General features: G+C 45.2%; 1 protein-coding gene across 7 annotated transcripts in view; it reads right to left on the bottom strand.

Moving 5' to 3' along the window:
- CEP43 (centrosomal protein 43) overlaps positions 1 to 23,862 on the bottom strand; it is a 2,274,574-nt gene that overhangs the window by 1,382,034 nt on the left and 868,678 nt on the right. The gene's annotated exons all lie outside the window — the stretch shown is intronic.

Below are 23,862 nucleotides of genomic sequence, written 5' to 3' on the forward strand. Positions count from 1 at the left end.
TTTTCAGATTTACCCCAGATACTACTAGATAAGCATACAGGAACCTTCTTGTCAACAGAAAAGAAAAATGCATCTGTCTTCCAAGGTTTACTGCATGGAGTCCTAGAGCAGAATTTTGCCACCTGATTGTTGTGAGGAGAGGCAAACAGATCTATCTGAAGTATTCCCCACAGATGGATCAATTATTTCATTTGTGAGGGTCTGTCCCAGTCCTGCTCAGCTTGCCTGATACCCAATTTTGCTCCGTCATTATGCAAGATGTCAGTAGAGCAACATTGTGCTGAAAAACTATATCCCTGGCTACCATACCTAGTGTGCACAGAGGGGAAGATTTGGTTCCCCTTGATTGTTTATGTATGGTATTACTGTAGCGTTGTCTGTAAACATTTGAAGAGGTCCCAGGGACCACCGATGGTTGGGAGGATGGACAGCATTTATAAGAGCTAGTATCTCTTTTATATTTATGTGTTTTAATCTACCTTTTTTGTTCCACAGACTTGAAAGTTAAGTACTCATCATAACGAGACATCTGTGTTGTCCATTTCATTCTTCCTCACTTATGGATTATGGAGTCAGTTCTTGGATCTGATTCTGCCGCATACTATAAGCTTTGGATCCAACTCTCAAGCTCTTCCCTCTAACCCCACCATGCCCCACTCCATCCCTATGGCCTCAGATCAAGTGTGCTGCTCAATGTCATAATAACAGTTGAGGAACAGATATAGTCAGACAGAAATGATACGGTTCAAACCTGGAACTGTAGGTTCCAAACACAACAGGAAAGGTTAACAACTATGGTAATTATAAGAATTACTTAGTTTAAATTTTAGGTAAAGAAAGTACCAATAATGGTACGAAAGAATAGTAAATGTTTAGTAGAAAAAACAAGATATTCCTAACGCCAGCAAAGCTAAGAGGGAAATATTAAGGAAAAGATGGTGGCAAACAAGATTTGAGGCAATAAGGATGGAGTGGGGCATTGTGGGTAGAGGGAGGAGTTCAAGAGTTGGATTCAAAGTCTAAAGTATGCAGCCAGTCGGATCAGAGGATCGATCCGTAACCGAGAAGGGAGGAAGAAGGATAAGGACAACATCAGATCTGTACTTTTATTCTGACAGAAACTGCTCTCCATGCAAAAACTAAGGCATCTACTGGGACTGACTGTACTCAGGCAAGAAGGAGAATGGACAACCTGAATACTGATAATTTTTTTTCAGAAAGCCCTAAACTGGAAATCTGAAATGTCAAGCGATGTTGATGTTGGGTCCGCAGAGATTTTTGGTACCATTACGTGGAGTCTTTCACGAGGTATGAGTATCATAGATGTCACGAGACCCAAACACTGAGGAATTTCCTTATTGAGATAGCAGTCAGAATGAAACATCCAGGAATAGATCTACTTTTTTTTTCCTGTGGAAGAAAAGCTCTTTGAACTGATGTGCCCAGGAGATACCACAAGAAAACAATCCTGTAAGGAGTCAGACAAAACTTCTTTAAGTTCTCCTTGAATCCGAGCCCATGTAGGAGATTCCTTTACCAAGCTGAGAGACTCCTGACACTTTGAAAAATTTGATGCAAAGATAAGCAAGTAGTCTAAAGAAGGAAAAATGTGAACATCTTGCATTTTCCAGTACGCATTCACAGGAGCCAGACACAATGAGAATGTCCTTGGAGTAGAAGGTACAACAAAGGGTAATGTAGATAGGTGAAAATGTGATCCAGAGGTCTGAAATCTGGATAATTAGGAATGTAATATCTTTTAAATCAAAAGTTACTAGAAAATTTAAATAGGGAATAAGAGGTATCAAGTTATGAAGATACAGCATTTTAAACATGGGTACTATCACAAACAAAATCAGAAAAGAAAGAGCCAGAACTGGTCTCCAAGAATCTTCTTTCCTTGGCACCAGTAACATCCTAGAAAAAAACCTTCCCCTAACTGAGGAGGAGGGCCAACTTCAATCATGCCCTGAGCAAGCATACACTGAACGATAGGAAGAAAAAGAATAGAGGACTCTGGTCTGACTGGTGAGAAGGAATATCTGAAAAGGAGGAGACTACCACTGCAATCTGTAATCTTGATGGATAATTCTCAGAATGCCTGCAGCTGTCTATTGCTAAACAGAGAAGTGGAAGTTCAGACTTTCTAGAAGGATTGGACTGCTGGGGTGGGGGTGGGGGGTTGAAATCCTTCAGATAAGTCATTCAGACTTTTTAGGATGTCTTTTCTGGGGGGTTGTTTGCTTTTTGGAACCTTCCTGCCACTGTTTTTTTAAATGTTTGCTTACCAGCAATCTTGCTGGGACGGTTTGTTTAAAAAAAAAAGTTGGGGCGGGAGCATTAAATCTACTGGAAAACTTGGAGAAGCAGGGATGAAAAATCTGAGAGACCCCTTGAATCAGCTTTCCTCTCTTATCGCAGCATAGAGTCAGAAAACTTTTAGTTATGTACTTACCATAACTTTAGATGTTTGGGATCCATCTCGCCTACATTCTGTACTGATGGGCTCGGAGCCGATCCCTCGGCTCCGACTCGGCACGCTATGCTATAAAGCGAAGCCTCTTATTGGCTGAGCTATTCTCTATCCCAGGTTGCACCACCACTAATCCCCCAGATCTTGTTTGTCCGCATTCATGCACACATACATAACTTGTTTATATAACATTGCCAGATGTTTCAAGATGAAACAATAGGATTCGGACCGTCCGATCTCTTCTGATCTCCAATTAAGGGGGAAGGAGGGTGGGTTATTGGGAATGTAGGCGAGATGGATCCCAAACATCTAAAGTTATGGTAAGTACATAACTAAAAGATGTTATGTGATCCTATCTCGCCTACATTCTGTACTGATGGGACAGCGTCCCTAGCACCTAAATCCTGGGTGGCTCACTGGAAAACACTCCTGAGCACTGTGGAACCAAATGAAGCTCGCCCCCGAGATGCCACATCCAATTTGTAGTGGGAAATGAAAGTGTGCGGGGAAGACCACGTAGGCGCAGCACAAATGTCACTAATGGCAAGCTTAGAATGGAATGCTATTGAAGTAGCCATAGCTCTTGTAGAGTGAGCTTTGACAGAGGTCGTAAGCTCTTTATTAGAAGAGGAATAAGCTTGACTAAAACAGTCCCTGATCCATTTGGCAATAGTGACCTTTGTGACGGCTTTGCCCAATTTATTATCCGAAAAGGATACAAACAATTGATCCGTTTTCCTTGTTTGTTTGGTCCTATCTAAATAAAAACGCAATTGCCTGTGGACATCTAATGTGTGGAATATGTATTCCGCTTTGTTTGAGTACTTTGGAAAGAAAACTGGAAGTTCTAATGACTGTTGTAGACAAAAACTGGAACAAACCTTAGGGACAAAGGATGGATTTGGCCTGAGAGATACTCTATCTTTGTGAAAAACCAGGTACGGAGGTTTTACAGACAAAGCTTGAAGCTCTGAAACCCTTCTGGCAGAAGTAATCGCGACCAGAAAGGCAGTTTTCCATGATAGAAATTTTAAATCACATGTTGCTGCCGGTTCGAAGGGGGAGGAAGTTAAGGCACGTAACACCACATCGAGATCCCATGGAGGAGCAGGATGAGAAATCGGAGGTCGTAAAAGCGCAGCACCTTTCATGAAGGTCTTACACAATCTGTTGCTCATTAAAGGTGGGTTTATAGATTCGTGAAAATTGGAAATAGCTGCCAATTGAACCTTGATGGTAGAGACTGAAGAACCTTGATTGAATAGGGAAGTTAGAAATTTCAGGACTTCCGATACAGGAATAGTGATGGGATCCAGACCCCGGAGTTGAGCCCAAATAGCAAATCTCTTCCATTTGCTAGAATACAATTTCTTAGTGGCAGACTTGTGGGCCGAAGATAAGATGTGTACGACTTCCGGGTCTAAGGTATGATTCCTGACTATAGTCGGAAGAGGAGGAGCCAAGCTGTTAATTTCAAGGTGTGGAGGGACTGGTGGAGTAGTCCCGACTGATGAACTAATAGGTCTGGGATCTGATCCAGGAACCATGGACCGTCCAGTGCATATTTCCGAAGATAAGGGAACCATACCTGACGAGGCCAGTAAGGAGCAACTAAGATCATTTTGCTCCCCAAAGGAGATGCCTTTTGGATCACTCTGGGAAGGAGGGGAACTGGGGGAAAAGCGTATAGCAAGCCGGTGGGCCAAGGATGGGCTAGTGCGTCCATAGGGCTCTCCCCCAGAGCCGGAGTGAGAGAGAAGAACTTTTTGCACTTCGTATTCAGCGGGGTTGCGAAGAGGTCGCAACAAGGAATTCCCCATTTGCTGAAAATCTGAGTTGCAACCGTATTGTTCAGAGACCACTCGTGTGGAGAGAGGATAGTTCTGCTCAGTCTGTCGGCTATCACATTGGACTTGCCAGGGATATGAGTTGCCACTAGAATTCGTTTGGTCGACACTGCCCATTCCCAAACTCTCATGGCCTCTCTGCAAAGGGGGTAGGATCTGGTCCCTCCCTGCTTGTTCAGGTACCAGACTACTGACATGTTGTCGGAGTGAACGGCAATTACGCCCTGAGGGAGGTAATCGTGAAGGGCTTGTAGGGACAGAAACACCGTCCTCATTTCTAAGATGTTGATATGAAGGAGGCTCTCTTCCGAATGCCATTTGCCTTGGACTGACCTGCCCAGGGAATGCCCCCCCCCACCCCATCTGGGAGGCGTCCGTAGTCAAAGTGGCCACAGGAGGAGGTGGAACAAAGGGTCATCCCTGATCCCGTTTGGAGGGCACCAGCCACCAGCGAAGGTCCCGTTTGCAGGTTTCCGTGATCCATATGAGGTGATTGAGAGGGAGATCCTGAAAGGACCACTGTGTTGAAAGAAGCCACTGGAGAATTCTCATGTGCAACCTTGCTAGGGGAACTAGAAGAACCGTGGCGGACATAGATCCCAATAGCTGCAGGACCATTATGGCTGGGGCTTTGGATCTGGGAAGTAAGGCTCGAACTTGAGCCTGTATGATTTGTATCCTTTCTGTAGGAAGATAGACCCGCATTCGGTTTGAGTCTATCTCTACTCCGATGAATCTTATGAGTTGAGATGGCAGCAACACAGACTTTGGCCAATTGAAGGTGATTCCAAGGGAAGTGCCCAGTGATATTGTGGCTTGTAGGCTCTGCAATAGTAGATGCTTGGAGGTGGCAGTTAGGAGCCAGTCGTCTAGATACGGAAACACCTGGAATCCTAGACCTCTCAGGTGAGCAGTCACGACCGCCAAACATTTGGTGAACACCCTGGGGGCTGTGGTGAGACCAAAGGGCAGCGCGCGGAACTGAAAATGACTGTCTCCTAGGCTGAAGCGCAGATGTCTCCTGGACACTTGATGTACCATGATATGGTAATAAGCGTCCTTGAGATCTATGGAGCACATCCAAACACCTTTCTCCAGCAGTGGGAGAATGGATTGTAGGGTAACCATTTGGAACTTGGACTTTTTGACTGAACGATTTAGAATGCTGAGATCCAAAATGGGCCTCAAGTCCCCGGTCTTTTTTGGCACCAAAAAGAATCTTGAGTAAGTCCCTAATCCGATCTGGTCTGCAGGGACCAGTTGGATGACTCCTTTTTGAAGCAGCTTTGAGACTTCTAAGGCTGCAATTTCCCGTTGACTGGGTGGCGGGTCCGGGATTTTCTTGGACGGAGGTGGGGCGTGAGAAAAAGGAATGGCGTAACCTCCGGCGATAATTCGAAGCACCCATCGGTCCTGAGTGATACCTTCCCAGGCTTTTAGGTGCCTCGAATGACCCCGACTGGCTCCAGAGCTGCACAGTCGGGCAATCCCTCAGGGATTGTGAAAGGCTGAAGAGCCACGAAAGGACTCGTGGTCTCCAGTGTTGCGGGGGCCTCTGCCGCCTCTGGGATGGCGTCTTCCAGAAGAATTTCCCTCTCCTCTGCCTCTAGAAGGGGGATCGTCCTGCTGTGAGGGATAAGACTTCTGAGATCTACGGAACCACATTTTCCCTCCTCTTTTAGCCTTGGGGTAAGGCCGAAAGGGAGTGGAAAATCGTGCCCCTACGGCAGTCAAAGTCTTACCTTCTTGCTCGCAGCGGGTCAATGTGTCCTTTACCTTGGGTCCAAACAAAGAGGACCCATCAAAGGGGGCATCGGCAAAGGAAGACTTGAAGGCTTCCGCAAAGTGACACAGGCGGAGCCAGGCTTGCCTCCGTAGAGCAATACCTGTACCCGCCGCTCTACTCGCCCCCTCGGCCGCATAAGAAATGAGCCTCATGGACGAGTTTGATATGGATGACAGCGTAGCCAACTGAGAGCCAACTGTCTGGGCCAGCTACTCAGGTAGGTTACCCAAGAGGGTATCTGAAAGCTCCTTGATCAGATCCCTCTGAAACCTGGTGAAGTGCGTTAAATAGTTCAAGGATCTTAAGGTAAAAGCCGCTGAACTGAGGGTGCGCTTACCGTACCGATCCATGCTCCTAGACTCCTTATTAGGAGGATGGACGGACGTTGAAGCCTCTCCTACATCTTGTTGGGTAGCAGATGCCACCACCAAGGCATCTACAGCCACACCTTTCGTCAAAAACTCCTTCTCCGGGGGTGCTGACAGGAACTTATTTGGGCGAGCAGGCACCGGCTCCACAGAGTCTGGGTGTTCCCACACCCTTCGACAGATCAAATCTAGGAGCTCATCGAAGGGCGGAGACACCCAGGAGGCAGAGGGCTGAGCCCCGAAGGCCTTAAGGAACACCGACTCGTCAGCAGAAGGGGGTTTGGAATGTCAGCCTCCTCGTTGTTTGAGGGCTTCCAGGATGTCTGCAAAGGAGACATCATCTGAGGACGACTTAGGGGACCCCTCTGCATCATCAAGATCAGTGTCTGACGTGAGAGACTCATCGGGGGAGTCAACGTGCTTCCTCTTGCATGATCTTTTCCTTGGGGGTTCCTCCGAAGAAGCTTCAGAGGGACCTCCAGGAAGGGGGGAACCCCCAGTGGGGGTGACCTCAGGCCCCGGGGCTCCGCTGTCTAAGGACAGGGGGACTGCCAAAGACCCAGTCTCCGTATGCAGGGAAGGTGCTGGAGAGACCGTGGAGGTAGCCAAAGAAGATTTGGCTAACGCACTCCTCATGGCCCTGAAGGCCGGACCACCAGAATCCTGGGAAGGTCCAACCCCCGTGGCCACAACAGTAGACGGTACCCCCGCAGCCGATGCACCGAGAGGAAGGCTTGGGACCGAAAACATCAGTCCCGAAGCGTCCCCCCCGGGGCCGACAGAGGAGGTCCGCGTACCGAACTCCGACTCGAGAGCCGGGGTTGGAGTAAGGGTCGGGGCCGACCCGAAAACCTCCATCGGTTCCACCAGCACCGGCTCCAATGGTGCCGAGGCTGTTGGAGGAGGAACCATAACTACAGGGTGGACCATCGGCTCCGAAGCCGAATGGGCTGGAGCCAAAACTAACTTTTGGAATACAGGAGACTGGAAAAGTCTTAGGAGCACCCTGTCGATGTCCGAATCAGACATCTTGGAGGATCTAGATGAAACCGATTGGGTCCGAACCGACTTCTCCATCGGCTCCAAAGGACTGGGGGACCGGCTCCGAATGGACTCGACCAATATCGGTTCCGAGGGAGATCCCAAAACAATTTCCCTTGGTGCCGAGGAGGGCTTCGGCGCCGAAGGGGAAGAGTCTGATCCGGCAACCCTCATCGGCTCCAAAATCAGTGGAGCCGATGAAGGTGACCCGCTTCTCGACGCCCCAGTCCTCGGCTCCGAAACCAGAGGAGTCGAGACTGGAGGCATCGAGGCAGACCGTTCCGCCTTCAGCTCCAAAGTCCGTGGAGCCGATGGAGAAGCCTGCCTAGGTTTCTTAGCAGTCGGTTCCGACGGGCTGGTCGGAGCCAACGCTTTTTTCTTCTTGGTAGGAGAGGATGAGGAAGATAAGGCCTCCTCGAAGGAGGGTTTAATCAGCCCTTTCAGTATTAATTTATTCTTCCTCTCTTGGAGGACTCTAGATGAAAAGGAGTGACACACGCTACAGGACTCCTGTAGGTGCTTGGCGCCTAAACAATATACGCACGAGGAGTGGTCATCGGTTATAGACATCTTATAACCGCACCTCGTGCACTTTTTGAACCCTGAGGGTCTATGTTCTTTTGACATAATGCCTATCAAAAAACACTAAACAGGAGAAAGAAGCACTATCTTGTCAGAACAAATACTTTACCACAAAAATATTTAACTTTAAACTTATAACTTTTATTTATTTATTTATTTTTTAAACGATACAATACAATGACAGAAAAACACTAAAAAGGAGGGCCAAGACCCTCTAACTTAAACAGGTACTTGACCTCCTTGAAAAAATAAGAGAAACTAGCTGAAGAATAGGGGAAGGCCCCTCTAACTTAAACGGGAAACCTTTACCTTAAACAAACACACAATTTACCTCAAAAAAAAAGTACCAAAACACACTCGTACAACAACAATAGCTGTTAAAACAGCTTTTGGGTAATAATAAGAAATTTCCTGACAGGAAACTTTAGAAAAAACAGTACTTAGCTCAGCCAAGTTTGAGACCACATCCTAGCTTGTAAGAGGCAAATGAGATCTGGGGGATTAGTGGTGGTGCATCCTGGGATAGAGAATAGCTCAGCCAATAAGAGGCTTCGCTCTATAGCATAGCGTGCCAAGTCGGAGCCAAGGGATCGGCTCCGAGCCCATCAGTACAGAATGTAGGCGAGATAGGATCACATAACATCTAGTTTTCTATCCAAGCAAGACTTCAAAATTTCATTTTGACAACCCCCAGGAAGATATGAGGAAACACCAATGCAAACCTCCTCAAAACAGTTCCAGTGGCAGCAGTCCTGGATGCGGCACCAGCAAAATTATATGCAAAGTTTCAAATAGTGTGTAGTCACTTGAGACACACAAAAAACCAAGTCACACAAAGCAGATTTCTCCTCATAAGATAAAACAGATGCCAACATATTCCTTATATTCTCACAAGATGCAAGCATAAACTTCAACACATGAGGCTGACATTTACGAATTCTAAAAACAGGAGCTGCAGAAGAATATATTTTCCCCAGATCTACCAAAAACCTTCCTTTCCTTATCAGAAGTAGGAGGATTAGTATTAATCAAATGTTTAGCAGCAGTTGAATACACTAAAGCAATAGCTGCTAGATCTGACCTGAGATGAGTGTATAAAAACTTGTATGATTGAGGCCAAAAACATCCTCCAAAACAGACAGGAAGATTACCAGTAGGTTTTGGAAATTCAAGTTGTAACAAATCATACTACTTCCTGAGCGGCTGAGAAATTTCACTGTTTCCCCACTGAAACAAATGTTTCAATTCTGGAAATTGTTTCCGGCAAAGAGAATCCTTCAAAAGTACTGTCTGAAAAGCTGCACTCTCCTGAGAAGTTGAATCAGAATTCTGTAAAGACAACACAATCTCTGCCTTCAGAAACATTTTGAGGTTTGTACTCTAGAAAAAATGGAGACTCGCTTTTTTCGTTTACCAGAAACATCAGTACAGGAAACATCAAAAGCCTGCCGCAAACCCAGAGCTAAGCCCAAAAAATTACTCCTGTCCAGGGTAAGTGAGACTGGAGAAGACATACAGAACAGTTGTGTAAAATCTTACCATAACCACAAATGGCCTTCTCTTCTATGTTCCAGTATTCTTTACATATGGTTAGTATTCCGCACCATCAACCAGACGTCCGGCCTGTATACAAAAGCTTATAGCCAACTGCCAGTACATGGGACTTTGCACATTGGCCCTGGCAACATCAGCCATAAAAGGGATGTCTGCATGTACCATCCTCAGAATAGGTTAGACCCATGAGGAGAAAGAAATCAAAGGCCAAGTTAAAAAGGTAATCATCCTAGGAAGGAGCAAGTTGTGTGTGTGTTGGGGGGGGGGGGGATACAATACTGCAACACAGAAGAGAACATCATCTATGGTTATGGTAAGATTTTACACAACTACTCTATGTCCTCCTATTCAACGATCCCATATCTTTTACATATGGGAGAGTGCCAAAGCTCAGGAGGAACCCAGGGAGAAGAGGAAGAAAGTGAAGAAACATTTTCTACAAAGTCATGTACAATTGCTCTAGCAAAACCTGCCCTGGATCTAGAGATTGTATCCAACTTGTCATGTTTAGTATAAGTATGAACAGATAACCAAGTAGCAGCCTCCAAAATGGAATGGGCATCCAAACCTTTACAGAAAGCTCCTGATAAGGCCACAGATCTGGTAGTGAGAGTCCTAACAGGGGATGGTAGAGATTTCCCATTAAAGTCATAACAAAATATAATGGCTTTCGAAATCCAAGAAGGAATTGTTTGGAAACAGGCAAACTCAGAGCCCTGGGGTGAAAGGACACATAGTTGATCCAACTTCCAAATAGATTTTTGTCTTGTCTAGGTAAAATCTGAGTTGCCTATGCACGTCTAAGGAATGTAAAATCTTCTCACTAGAGGACTGTGGTGAAGGGAAAAAAGTGGGCAACTGAAAGGACTGATTAAGAAACAACTCATTCACCACTTTAGGCAAGAAAGGTGGGTTAGTTCTCAGAGACACACTATTCTTGTGAAATATCAAGAAAGGAGGGGAAGCTATCAATGGCTAAATCTCAGAAACCCTTCTAGCAGAAGTCAAGGCTACCAAAAGCACTGTCTTTCAAGTGCAAAACTTTAGAGAAGCAGAGGCTGCTTGTTGAAAAGAAGCCTGGGTAAACTTCAATAAGACATAGTTGAGATCCCAATGAGGGGATACTGGCTTCCTGGGAGGTTTCATATGTAAGACACCTTTTAAGAAAAGTTTAACCTCCAGCCTGGAAGCTAAAGGAGGTGTCAATGGCAAACAGGCAGACAGAGCAGAGCAGCGGACCTTCACTGAGGAATAAGAGAGACCACTATTGAGCAATTTACACAGGTAGGAAAGCACTACTGGAATATCCACAGAAAGTGGATCTAGATTTCCTTTGGGGGACCAAATAGAAAATCATTTCCATTTTGAAATATAAGATTTCTTAGTATTGGGTTTCCTGGCCTCCTGCAAAGCCCTAAGCATGTCCTGCGAGAAAAGATGCCTGAAAGGAATCAAGGTTTGATCACCCAGAGAGTCATCTGTAGGGTTGACAGATGTGGGTGGATCAGGGATCCCTTGTCCTGTGACAGTAGGTCCAACCGGCGAGGCAACTTGTGGTAATGGCCCCTGGCTAATTGCAGAAGAGGGAACCAAAGCTGTCTTGGCCAAAAAGGAGTCACCAAGAAGATTTGTGGCTTGTCCTATTGAATTTTCAACAGAACTTTCTGAATGAGATGGAAGGGAGGAATGCATAAAGAAACATCCCCTTCCATGAGAGAGAGAGAGAGAGAGAGAGTGTCCACCTTCCAAGCCTGAGGGTGAGGATGTCTGGCACAAAAAAAGAGGAAGTTGTCTGTTCTGAGGGGAGGCAGAGAGATCCACATCTGGAGTACCCGACTAGTGAACTAGGTCCAGGAACACATCTCTGTGAAGCATCCACTCATGGGATTGTGTCATGGATCTGCTTAAAGTATCTGCCACTGAATTCTGAGCTGAGGGGAGGTATACAGCATGTAGAGTTAACCCTGTATTGGATAGCCAGTTCCCATGCCTGGAGGGCTGGATGACAAAGAAGGTAAGATCTGGTACCTCCTTGTTTGTTTATATACCATAGGACAGTGGTATTGTCTATAAGAATTTTGAGAGGACCTGGTAGAAAAGAGGGTGAAAGGCTTGCAAGGCCAGAATAAAGGCTCTCATCTCCCTGATGTTGGTATGTTCCTTCTGCTGAGCAGGGGACCAAAGACCCTGAACTTTGCCCCAACCTAAATCTAAAGTGCTTGTGAAGAGCTGCTGAGAAGGCTGTGGTATGAGAAGAGGAAGTCCTGGATTCTGAGATAGCTGCTGGATCCACTGAAGGAGCTCCATTTTCAGGCAAGGGAAAGGGAACAAAGATATCTAAGGGATGTGCACGCTGAGACCAAGTAGTCTTCAGAAACCATTGAAATTTCCTCTTATGCAGTTTCGCAAAAGGAAGCATGGGAATTGTGTAAGCCATGAATCTGAGTTGTCTTAGGAATTCCCTGGCTGAAATGGATGGAAGTGGCAGAAGAACCTCCATGTAGCTTGTAAGAGAAAGAACCTTGTCTGAGGGGAGGTAAACCATCATCAAGTCTGTCTTGAATCTGTACCCCAGAAAAATGAGGTCCTGAGTAGGGTAAGACTGTATTTTTTTTAATTTATAGTGAACCCCAGACTCTGAAGAAAGGAAATGGCTAGACTGAGGTTTGACTGAAGTTGATCCTGAGTACTGGCCAGGAAAAAGAAACTTGTTTAAGTAGGGGTAAACCTGAATCCCTCAAACCCTCATGAAGGCAAATGGCTGGAACCAAGCACTTGGTGAAAACCCTTGGAGCAGTGGAAAGGCCAAAAGGTAAGGCAAAAAACTGAAAGTGCAAGGAACCCACCAAGAAATGTAAATTTCCTGCACTGAGGGTGAATAGGGATGTATAGGTAAGCATCTTTGAGATCTAGAGATGCCAGGAAGCAGTGTGGAGAAACCAGAGGGAAAAGGGTTTGCAAAGAGAGCATCTGAAAATAAGGCACTTTCAAGAAAGTGTTTAAATGGGAGAGATCCAGAACAGACCTCCATGGACCATCCTTTCTTGGAACAAGAAATGCCCTGGAGTAAAATCCCTTTCCTTTTTGTTCCGAAGGAACAACTTGGCTTGTGCCTAGGTGAAATAGTTGAGGTAGTATCTGAGGAAACAGATGAAGTCGGCAGGAAGAGGGTTGAGGGATTCCTAGGAATGGTGGAAGAGTCTTCCAAGTCATAAAGTAACCTTTTTGGATGATGGAAAGGACCCAGAAATCCTGAGTGATCTCCAGCCAGGATGAAAGGGAGAGAGAAAGATGAAGAGACAGAGGTGTATGACTTGGAAGAATGGCTTGGTTGTCACAAAATAGCCTGGTCTAGCCTGAAAGGGCTGCTGAGGAGTAGCAGGGACAGCAGATTTTGATGGAGGAGGTCTCCTAGACTTCTTAGACCTAGATGCAGGAGAAGCTGAAGAGGAAGAATAAGCGGGTCTGCTGACAAAAGAGGTCTTGGCTGGAAAATTCATATAGAATTTAGGGACTGGGGAAACAAGCAAGCACTTGTTTACGGTATTAAAGCTCCTTTACTTTCTCCTGCAGAGATCTGAAATGTTCTGCAGGAGCTGAACCAAAAAGGGCAGAATTATCCAAAGGAGCATCAAGCAGCTTGGCCTTTATGTCATCAGGTAATGACTGCAACCTTAACCAGGAATGTCTATGAAGAACACAAGCAGATGCCTTAGCTCTAGCAGAAACCTCCACTGCATCATAACTAGACCTAATGGAATGACTAGCTACCTGAGAAGATGCAGACAGCAGACTGAGAACCTGAGACTTGACCTCTGAATCAGGTGATTGGGAAAAAGCCTGGGAAAACAAAGCCAGGGAGTAAATTAGACGTGTGTCTGGTAACTAGCAGCTCCAATTGCCAAGGTGAAGGAAGTATATACCTTCTTATCCACCCTTTCTAAAATCCTGCTCTCATCAGAGGGAAGCAACTTAGCAGAAGGAGACAAATGAAAAGTTTTTGTTTGAGGCAACAGACACCACAGCTGAGTCAGCAGAGGGGCATTTATAAAGAAACTTGCAGTCATCTGGGACCTTATAAAATCTGTCAGGTCTCTTGGAAGCATGGGTGTGGGAATCAGGATTTTTAGAAGTGGAAGCAAAAGAATCCAAAAAAGCAGGAAGAACAGGCAGGACTGCAGAGGGTGCAGGGGCTTCCATCTGAAGAAGCTTATAGTAATGTTTTTTGCGTCTCTGAAATCTAGGTGGAATCCCATTTAAAAAAATTCCATCTTATTAATAGTTTCCCCAAAAGAAAGCTCTTCAATAGGGGAACCCCCCCCCCCTATTAGATTCCTCCTTAGGAGGCGCATATTCCAGAGAGGAAGGAATCTGAGTGGAGTATGCTAGGGAGTCTTCATCAGAAGAGAAGTTTTCAGGATCAGTTTCAAGGAAATGGGATTCCAAAACCTGCCCAGATGGAGTCTGAGACCCAGAACGCTGCAGAGGAGAAGATGTGAATGCTGGAACAGGGAGGGAAGAAGAAGCTGAAGGCCTCAATGCCATCAGGACCCTAATAAGTCCCTGTTGAAAAGCATCCCAATCTGATTAGGAAGTAGAAGGGACATTAGAGTGTTTTGTTTTTTGTTTCTTTTAAATCTGGCTTCTCCACCGGAGAGACGTTGGATGTAGGCCCAATGGCTGACATATCCCTAGGCAAAGGGGGAGGAGCGTCCTGGGAGTCCTTGAGTAAAATGAGCCATGGTTCCTCCAAATCGCCTGAACTGGATGTCTATATAGCCTTGGTCATGCGAGGATCCACATTCTTGATGGCTTCCCCCAAGGTACCTGCCGGAGAAGCAGACCCGACCTCCCACCGTACCACCATGTCATCACCGAACTCAAGGGGAACATCGGAGGAGGCAGGCACAGCAGAAGAGGATTCAGGTTTTAGCTTGCTAACCTTCCTGTTCAAACTTGGCTCACCTGATGGACCCCCCCCGGAACCCACCATCACTTCCTTAGCTAGATGTTTAAGTTTCTGATTTTCAAGGTAAAGATTTAAGGCCAACAGACAGCTATGCAAAGTCTTAGGCATAAAGGCCTGCCAAACAGAACAAGAGCAGTGATTGTGACTAGGCCCCAAACAAAACAAGCAAAGCTCATGACTATCCTTATGTGGAATTTGCCTTCCACCCCTACACTTGCCCTTCCTGGATGACATGAACAATAACAAAACAGTATTAGCAAAAAAGTAAACCCCAACAGGGTACTTATCTGAACCTGGAAGCAGAGAAAAGGAATCTGACTTCAGACCGTACATAGGAATCAACCTTTCTGAATGGCGGCGAAAAAATTGTGAGGACGGTATGTGCGGACGTTGCTTTTATGGCTGATGTTATCAGGACCTATATGCAATGTCCCATGTGTTGGCAGTGGTTATAAGCTTTTATATACAGGCTGGACATTAGGTCAATGGTGTGGAATGCTACCCATATATAAAGAATACTGCAACACTGAATAGAAGGACATATTTATGTTTTTGTTTCTTTTTGACATGAAGTTCTGTAGAAATAGAGTGCTTTTCCAACAAAAGCCTCGCTAGGGATGGGCACAGCTTTCTGGCCAGTGTGGCATTCTTTGCTTTTTCTCTGAGGATTGACCAGAGTGGCTCTCCTTTGCCCTTCAAAGGCATTCTAGCAACCACAGAAGACGTGTCTAACCCCCAGTTCATGGTGGATGTAGGGACTACACCAGCAGGACCCAAGCAAAAGATGAGTGATCTGAGAATCCAGTTTTCGCCACAGCAGAGTCAACCACCTGGGATCAAAACACTTTAGCAGCCTGTTTTGGTGTCAAAGACTGTTTCACAAATTTCTTTTTGTGGCTGGAAGATGGAAGAACCAAAGAATATGTAGGCTGTTCAATGGTTAAGCCAGAAAAAATGCCCGATTCCTGGGGAAGCTGGCAGCAATGGTCAGTAAAACATGTTAGTTGCAAAAAGGTAACCCCCCCCCCCCAATAGACAGTAAAAAAAACTTTTCACCACTCAACCCAGCCTCAAATGTAAAGCACAACCTTTTCAATGGGAAAAAAACAGTTCAAAGTTAGTTTTAACGACCTTTTAATACAAAAGCAAAAAACTACTGCTCCTCTTTAAAAGTGTTCAAAAGTCATGTGACAGTTATCAAAAATATTTTCTTTTAGCTTAACTAGTTAGGTTCTCCATAAAAAGTATTTTTTCCTATCATAAAAAGTAAACAAATCCTCCCAAAGGGGACTTGCTTGCCTAGTGATGGAACAGCATTAACAGACAAGTAAATCTTCAAAAGCCCGTGAGGAGCTCTCTCTTCAGCAGCAGGAAAGCACTGAAGGGCTTGGCTCCCAAATCTTACTTTTAGTCAGCTCATCTCAACCTAACAGTTTGGGTGCTTAAAAGGTACCCTGAAAGCTCTGAAAGCTGTCCAGCTATTATATCCTTAGTAGGATACAATCCATACAGCTTAGGCTACTGCATAAGTGTTCCTTATAAAGATCATGCAATATTATTTTGAAGTCCAAAAAGTATTCAAGGACTTGCACAGAGTTTAACAGCAGAAAAAATCATGAAATTAGTCCCTAAGCTTCAGGACCAGTCAAGTGGGGGGGTTCAGTCAGAACGTTTAAAATTCTGGAAATGTTTTGGCAATATGTCCAGTTATGTACAGAAGAGGAAGTGGGGGAGACTAAGAAAAAGATTCTGAAGCTTTTCTAAACAGTTTCAGTGTGGAGAATATTACAGAAGCATAGGGAAGAGATTTAGTAAGGGAAATTACAAAAGAAGAAATATTCATTTTCTTAAGACAGCAGCCACCTAAGAAATCTTCAGGGCTTGATGGGATTCCCGAGGAAATTTGGGCATTAGGGATAGACTGTGTGACAAAGAGGTGGCATGTGCTGTTTAATGTTATGAAAAGAAGGAAGATACCGCCATCCTGGAAGAAAGCAGTTATAGTGATCATATCAAAAGAAAGGAGAAACTTGATTAATCTGGCATCCTATAGACCAGTATCTATCTTCAACCACAACTACAATATCATTATGATAATTTTGGTTTAAAGACTAAATACAAAATTGCTAAGAATAATTAATAGGGATTTGTGTGGTTTTAGAGAAGGAAGATCAACATTGATGATATAAACAAAATAATGAAACCATAGTATGCTGAGGAGAAAAAGGACGGACTCCTAATGTTAGGATTTGAAGCAGAGAAAGCATTCAACAGGCTCAGACAGAAATGTACATATCTGGTTACTATTAGATTTAGCATACCTGTTAAGTGAGCAGATGCAATACTGAGTACATATAATCAGGTACAAGCAAAGATAAAAGTAGAAGGTATTTTTATTCCAGAAATTTTACTTAACACATGGAACAAAGCAAGGCATCCCTCTTCTCCCCACTTCTCTTCACTATGTACCTCAGCTATTGGCTTTTTCAATAAGAGAGTAGTCACTGGCAGACAGTAACTGGTATGGGAAACAAGAGAAATTGGCATTATTTGCAACACCCTTTACATAAATAAACAGAAGTGGATATACCAAGGATATGTAATATATTAAGGGCTTTTGGAAAGCTGTCAATATATAAAAATAAATAAATCCAAAATACAACAATCTCTCTTTACTATATACCCACACCTGACTTGGTGCAGATTTATCCATATCAATGGGCATGACAGAATGAAGTATTTAGGTATTAGGAGTGAATAAGCAGTAACAGATATGTAGGAAGAAACTGAACGCAGAATAAATAAATATATAACTTTATGGGACATAATGATTATGAATAAGAACAGCAGAACACAAAGGGTAAGCATATTTTCAGAAACCTGAAGAAAAAATGTGGAACAAAATAAACAAAAAAGTTAGAAAAGTATTTTGAGGTGGGGGAAAAAAAGAGTGAAATGGAAAAAAGTAATATTGCCCAAGGAGCAAGAGGGCTAGGGATTGCCAGATATGAAAATAAGAAGTTATATACTCACCATAACGTTCCATCTCAGTAAGTAAACTTCATTTGTCAGCAACCTATGGGTATCGGATCCATGTCGGATCCGGGCCTGCAGCTTCAAACAGCTAAGATCCGAGCTCCAAGCTCCTCCCCTTTATCCATAACCCCCTGCTATCCCTTCCTGACCTCAGATCGAGTTTGCTTATCAGCATAAAGCATAGAACACCAAATAACCACCTCCACACTCTAACCTAAGACAATCTACAATGACAAGCAGGATTCCTTTGAATATCCATATGGGTTAGGGGGACGGAGGGAGGGTCGGTTGCTGACAAATGAAGTTTACCTATTCAGATGGAACGTTATGGTGAGTACATAACTTCTTAATCTGAAGTAGTTAACTTAATTTGTACATCAACCTATGGGACAGAGTCCCCAGCTACCTAATTCTTGGGTGGTCCTCATGGAAGGATGTTCCGGAGCACTGCAGAGCCGAAGGATGCTCTCCCTCTAGAAACAATATCCAATTTGTAATGGTTTATGAATGTATGAGATGAAGCCCAAGTGGCTGCTGAACAAACGTCATCCAACGACACCCTAGATCGAAAAGCAGCAGAGGTAGAGATCAATCGAGTAGAATGGGCATGGACTCCTTGAGGTGCAGACCAGCCAGAACTCTCATATGCCAAAAGGATACATTGTGAGATCCATCTGGACAAAGTGACTTTTGATACAGATTTTCCCAAAGTGGGTTTAGCAAAGGATACAAAAAGCTGGTCTGATTTCCTGTGATCAGCTGTCTTGTGCAAATAGAATCTCAGTTGCCTATGTACATCTACAGAGTGTAACCTGTATTCACCTTTATTCTGGTAATTTGGAAAGAAGACTGGTAAATTAATAGATTGGTTGATATTAGACTCTGAAGCAATTTTGGGCAGAAAGGAGGGATTGGTCCTGAGTGAAACTCTATCTTTGTGAAAAATCAAATATGGTGGCTTGGCGCAAAGGGCTTGAAGTTCCAAAACCCTTCTGGCCGAAGTAATGGCAACAAGAAAAACTGTCTTCCAAGATAAGTATTTCAGATCCACTGAAGTTGTAGGCTCAAAGGGAGGAGCTGTCAGAGACTGAAGGACAAGGGTTAAGTCCCAAGGAGGGACTGCATCTTTAACTGGAGGCCTTAAAAGAAAAGTGCCTTTTAGGAAGGTCTTACATAATTTAGACGAAGTCAAAGGGCCGAGATCACTCCCAACATGATAGTGAGAGATTGCAGCCAGCTGGACTTTGACCGTAGAAGAGCTAGCACCTTGGTCGAATAAGCCTGACAGAAAATCTAATACTGCTGGCAACGGAGCTGTAAAGGGATCTAAGTTTTGATGCTCCGCCCAAATACAAAAACACTTCCATTTGCTATTATAAATCCTTCTCGCAGACGGCTTGTGAGCGGCTACCAGTATAGCCTTGACAGGGGACAAGATACCGGGAGTCCTAGCTATCAGTGGAACTGGATCAACCAAGCTGTAAGCTTGAGGTTGTCCAGGTTCGAGATTGACAGGCCTGATGGGTGAGAGATCAGATCTGGGATGGGATCTAGAATCCATGTGGGATTCACTAGCTGAGACCATAGACATGGGAACCAAGGATGACGAGGCCAGAATGGGGCAATAAGGATTATTCTGCTCCCCAACTGTCGGGCTTTCTGTAAGAACTTTAGCATCAGGGGAAGAGGAGGGTAAGCATAAAGTAGACCGGGTGGCCAAACATGCACCAGAGCGTCTCTGGGGGATTCCCCGGGTGGGGGAATTAGAGCAAAGTAGTCGCTGCACTTTGCGCTCGAAGGCGAGGTGAAAAGATCGCAATGAGGTTGACCCCACTTGGAGAAGATGAGCTTTGCTACTCTGGGGTTCAGAGACCACTTGTACGGTGAGAGGATGGTTCGACTCAGTCTGTCTGCCAAGATGTTGGTCCGGCCCGGAATGTGCATTGCTATGAGAAAGTGGTTGGTGGATATCACCCATTCCCACACTCTCATGGCCTCCCGACAAAGTGGATAGGACCTGGTTCCCCCTTGTTTGTTGATATACCAGACAACCGACATATTGTCTGTCTGAATCGCAATTGTCCCCAAGGGAATAAGGCTGTGAAGTGCTTGCAACTCCAAAAGCACCGCTCTCATCTCTAGAACATTGATATGCAAAAAGGTCTCTGAATGGGTCCACGTGCCTTGGACAGTCCTGCCCATGCAGTGCCCCCCCCCACTCGAGGTGAGAAGCATCCATGGTCACCCATGGTTAGAGGAGGGGACATAGAGAAGGGGCGCCCTTTCTTGAGGTCCGGGGACTGGAGCCACCATAAGAGGGCTTTCCTGCAAACCCTGCTGAGGGGAACAGGGAAGCTCAGGGGATGTCGCAGGAGGGACCATTGGACTTGCAAGGTCCATTGAAGAACTCTCATTTTCAAGCGTGCCAAGGGTAGAAGGTTGATAGTTGCTGCCATCGAGCCTAAAGCCCTCAGGACCAATTCCGCAGGAGGAGCTGGGGATTGTAGAAGGGCCAGTATGTGGAGTTTTAGTGTCTGAAGCCGGTCCGGAGTCAAGAAGGCTAGAAGCTGGTTTGTGTTCAATCTGGCTCCAATGAAATCTAGGATTTGGGTTGGAAGAAGGGAAGATTTTCTGATGTTGATTGTGATCCCCAGCCGGGTAGCTAGATGGAGAAAGTAGTCTCTGGCTGCGCATAGTAGATGCCTGGTGGGGGCGGTCAGGAGCCAGTCGTCCAGGTACAGAAAGACCTGAATTCCCTGGAGTCTCAGGTGGGCTGCTACAACTGTCAAAACCTTGGTGAACACCCTGGGGGCTGTGGTGAGACCAAAGGGAGGGACCCTGAACTGGTTATGGCTGGCTCCTAGCCAGAAGCGGAGAAACCTCCTGGATCGTCTGTCCATCAAAATGTGGTAGTATGCATCCTTGAGGTCTATGGAGCACATCCAGTCGTTCTCTTGCAGAAGTGGGAGAATGGATTGGAGGGTGACCATCCGGAACTTTTCTTTGGCTACTGACAGGTTTAGGAAGGGCAGGTTGAGGATTGGTCTTAAGTGCCCTGTCTTTTTTGGCACCAAGAAGAACCTGGAGTAAAAGCCTGATCCGGACTGGTCTGGGGGGACTGCTGGATTGCTCTTTTTTCTAGCAGCTGGAGGATTTCCTCGGCTGCCGCCTCCCTTTGATTGGGTGCGACATTGGGGAGGTTTCGGGGAGTGGGAGGGGGATTGAGAAGGGGAATCTTGTAGCCTCTGGAAATGATCTGAAGCACCCAACGATCTGTTGTAATGGACTCCCAAGTTACTAGGCACCTCAAGAAACGGCCCCCCGACTGCCTCCAGAGGGTTGCTGCGTGGGCTGATCAGAGACAGGTTCTCTGGACCTGAAGTTCTTCGGACCCCCTCTGCCTCTAGGGCAGCGCCCACTCTGTCTTCCTCTGCCTCTGAAGGACGAGGGGTCCAGAGCGAAACGGGATTGTTGAGACTTCTGGAACCACATCTTCTTCTGTCCTTTTTGGTTCCTCGAGAAGAACCTCTGGGGAGCAGAGAAGTGGACTCCGACGGCAGACAACGTCTTCCCGTCTTTCTCACTCTGGACCAATGTGTCGTGTTACAGTCTTGCCAAAAAGGGCAGAACCATCAAACGGGGCATTTGCGAATGACGCCTTGAAAGGTTCCACAAAATCACAGTGACGGAGCCACGCCTGTTGCAGTAGGACGACGCCTGCTCCGCTGACTCTAGCGGCTCCTTCCATGGCACGGGATAGTAATCGCATAGAGGTATTAGAGATAGATTTGAGAGTGGCCATTCGGGTTGAGAACACTTTCTTATCCTCTGCCGACATGGACTCTGGGGGGCGACCCAGCGTATTCTTTGATGAGATCCCACTGGAGTCGTATCACATGTGCCATATAATTCAGCAACCTCACAGAGAAGGTGGCTGAAGTGAACACCCGCGTCCCCAGACGGTCCATCGTCTGAGACCCCTTGTCTGGAGGATGGACCGAGGAACTCCCCTGGACCAGTTCCCTTTTGACTAACAAAACAAAGGTACGCTAATCTAGCTAGGTGAGATAACACACACACAACAATTTTCTGACAAAAAAAAAGGCAGAAAAGAAAGATTTTTCTCACAAACTCCTATCCTACACCTGGAAGCTCATTCAAAGCTGCTGTTCAGAACCGCGGCAAATGAGATCTGAGGTCAGGAATGGATAGCAGGGGGTTATGGGTAAAGGGGAGGAGCTTGAAGCTCGGCTCTTACCTGTTTGAAGCTGCCGGCTCGGATCCGATATGGATCCGATACCCATAGGTTGATGTACAAATGAAGTTAACTACTTCAGATCATATTATTGTGCTACAAAAATAAAGCTATTGTATTTATAATATGGGAACTATATGCCTAGATGGAAGAAAATAATAGTGTAGCAAGCAGGAGGAAGACAGGAGAGTAGAAAATTAAGATTTTGGACCAAGACACTGACTGCAGATAAAGAGAAAGCACTGGAAAATCATGCTTATCTTGTGTTGAAAGAGATATTAAGGGGAGAAAAAAATAATAGCAGGTTTGTAACAATTGATCCCACTAGAATTTTTTAAAGGCTGTCAGGGGGAATCCGGTGAAAGATAGAGGTTGCACAACATAGAGCGAAGATAATGGGAACCTATATTAAGAGGGGATAACAGGACATCCAGGGAGCACACAAAAATGTCTGAGTTGCAAGAAAGAGTGCATTTAACATACATGGGAATGACCAAGGAGGCGATGCAAGCATAAGACAAAAGAATGAGCTGATAAAGATCTTAACTGACCCTAAATCGGATAACGTCACAAAGGGAAAACTGCAATTCAAGGTATATAAAGCCTTGACAGATAACTGCAAAGAGCAGAAAGAAAGATAGATGCTGAAAAATAGCTCTGGAGACATGATTCTCTGATGAACAATGAGGTGAAATATTTGTGGTTCCCAAAGTAGCAACAAAAGCAAGGAAATTCAGAATGTGTGCATAGAAATGCTTACAGTAGCATTTATATTTACCAACCAAAGTTCAAATAATGTTCTCACAGGTCCTGGAGGTGTGAAAGGAGAGAGGGCAATATGAGTGCACACCTTTTAGAAATGTCAAGCCTTAGGTGTCCTGAACGTAGGGGCTCAGAGCACCATTTGGGAAGATAGCAAGACCAGATATTGAACTGACAAAAGAAATACTCTTACTGGGATGGGATTCAGGGTAAGCAGTGACAAGGTGAATTCAAACACTGATAAAATAACAATGATAATGATGAAAACAGGTTATTTCACGTAAATGGAAGTTGGTTGAAAGAACACTACTGAAAGGGGTAACTGCCTTGATGGATGAAATTATAGGTTCATAGGTTCATACTAGGCTATCTGCCCAAGGGCATTTATAAGCCTAGCCCATAGTTATGTGGCTTTCGCCACCCCTTTAGTTTGAATAAAAACTATGCCTATCATTTTTCTGTGCCTCTGTCAAGCAGTGACACTGAAGTAATCCCTGGGGTATATCTGCGATCTCCCATCCATTGGTCAAGATTCCTCTTGAACAAGGCCAGCGAGGTGCTCTGCCTCACATGTACCGGGATTTTGTTCCACAGCATAGGGAGTCTCTGGGTGATGAATCTGTCCCTCCAGCACATTCTATTTATAACCGTGTCAAGGTTTAAGTCTCCCGCCCTTGTGGTTCTGAGGGATCTAGATTTTTGAGGTGAAGCATATTCATCAAATCTGGGTTTGACATGGCCTTATATGTCAGGCACAGGTCACCTCTGAGCAAGCGGTATGAGACTGAATAGAGCTGGAGTTCTTTCAGTCGGGCAGCATAAGACATATTTTTGAGACCCTTTATCCTTTTGGTGAGGAACTTTTGGGGCCTTTCAAGCTGCAGCAGGTGTCTGGTCAGATACATTCCAACGGGCATTGTACTCAATCATAGGTCTAATGAGTGATGAGTACAGGGGACGATGACCTCCCTTGATCTAGATGTGAATCCCTTCATGATCAGGTGGGCGATATAGAAGGTTTTCCTAACTACTTTAGCAACATGAGTGTCAAACGAAAGGCTACTGTCAACTTGGGTCCCCAGATCCCTGATGACTTTTTCTGTGCTCAGTGGATTGCCACCTATATGGTAGCTAGGGGTAACCTTGTTTTTCCCGAAGGGTATGACTATGCATTTTTGGCGTTTAACTT

The sequence above is a fragment of the Protopterus annectens genome, chromosome 1.part0, assembly GCF_019279795.1.
Source record: "Protopterus annectens isolate FY-2018-M chromosome 1.part0, PAN1.0, whole genome shotgun sequence".
NCBI lineage: Eukaryota > Metazoa > Chordata > Ceratodontiformes > Protopteridae > Protopterus > Protopterus annectens.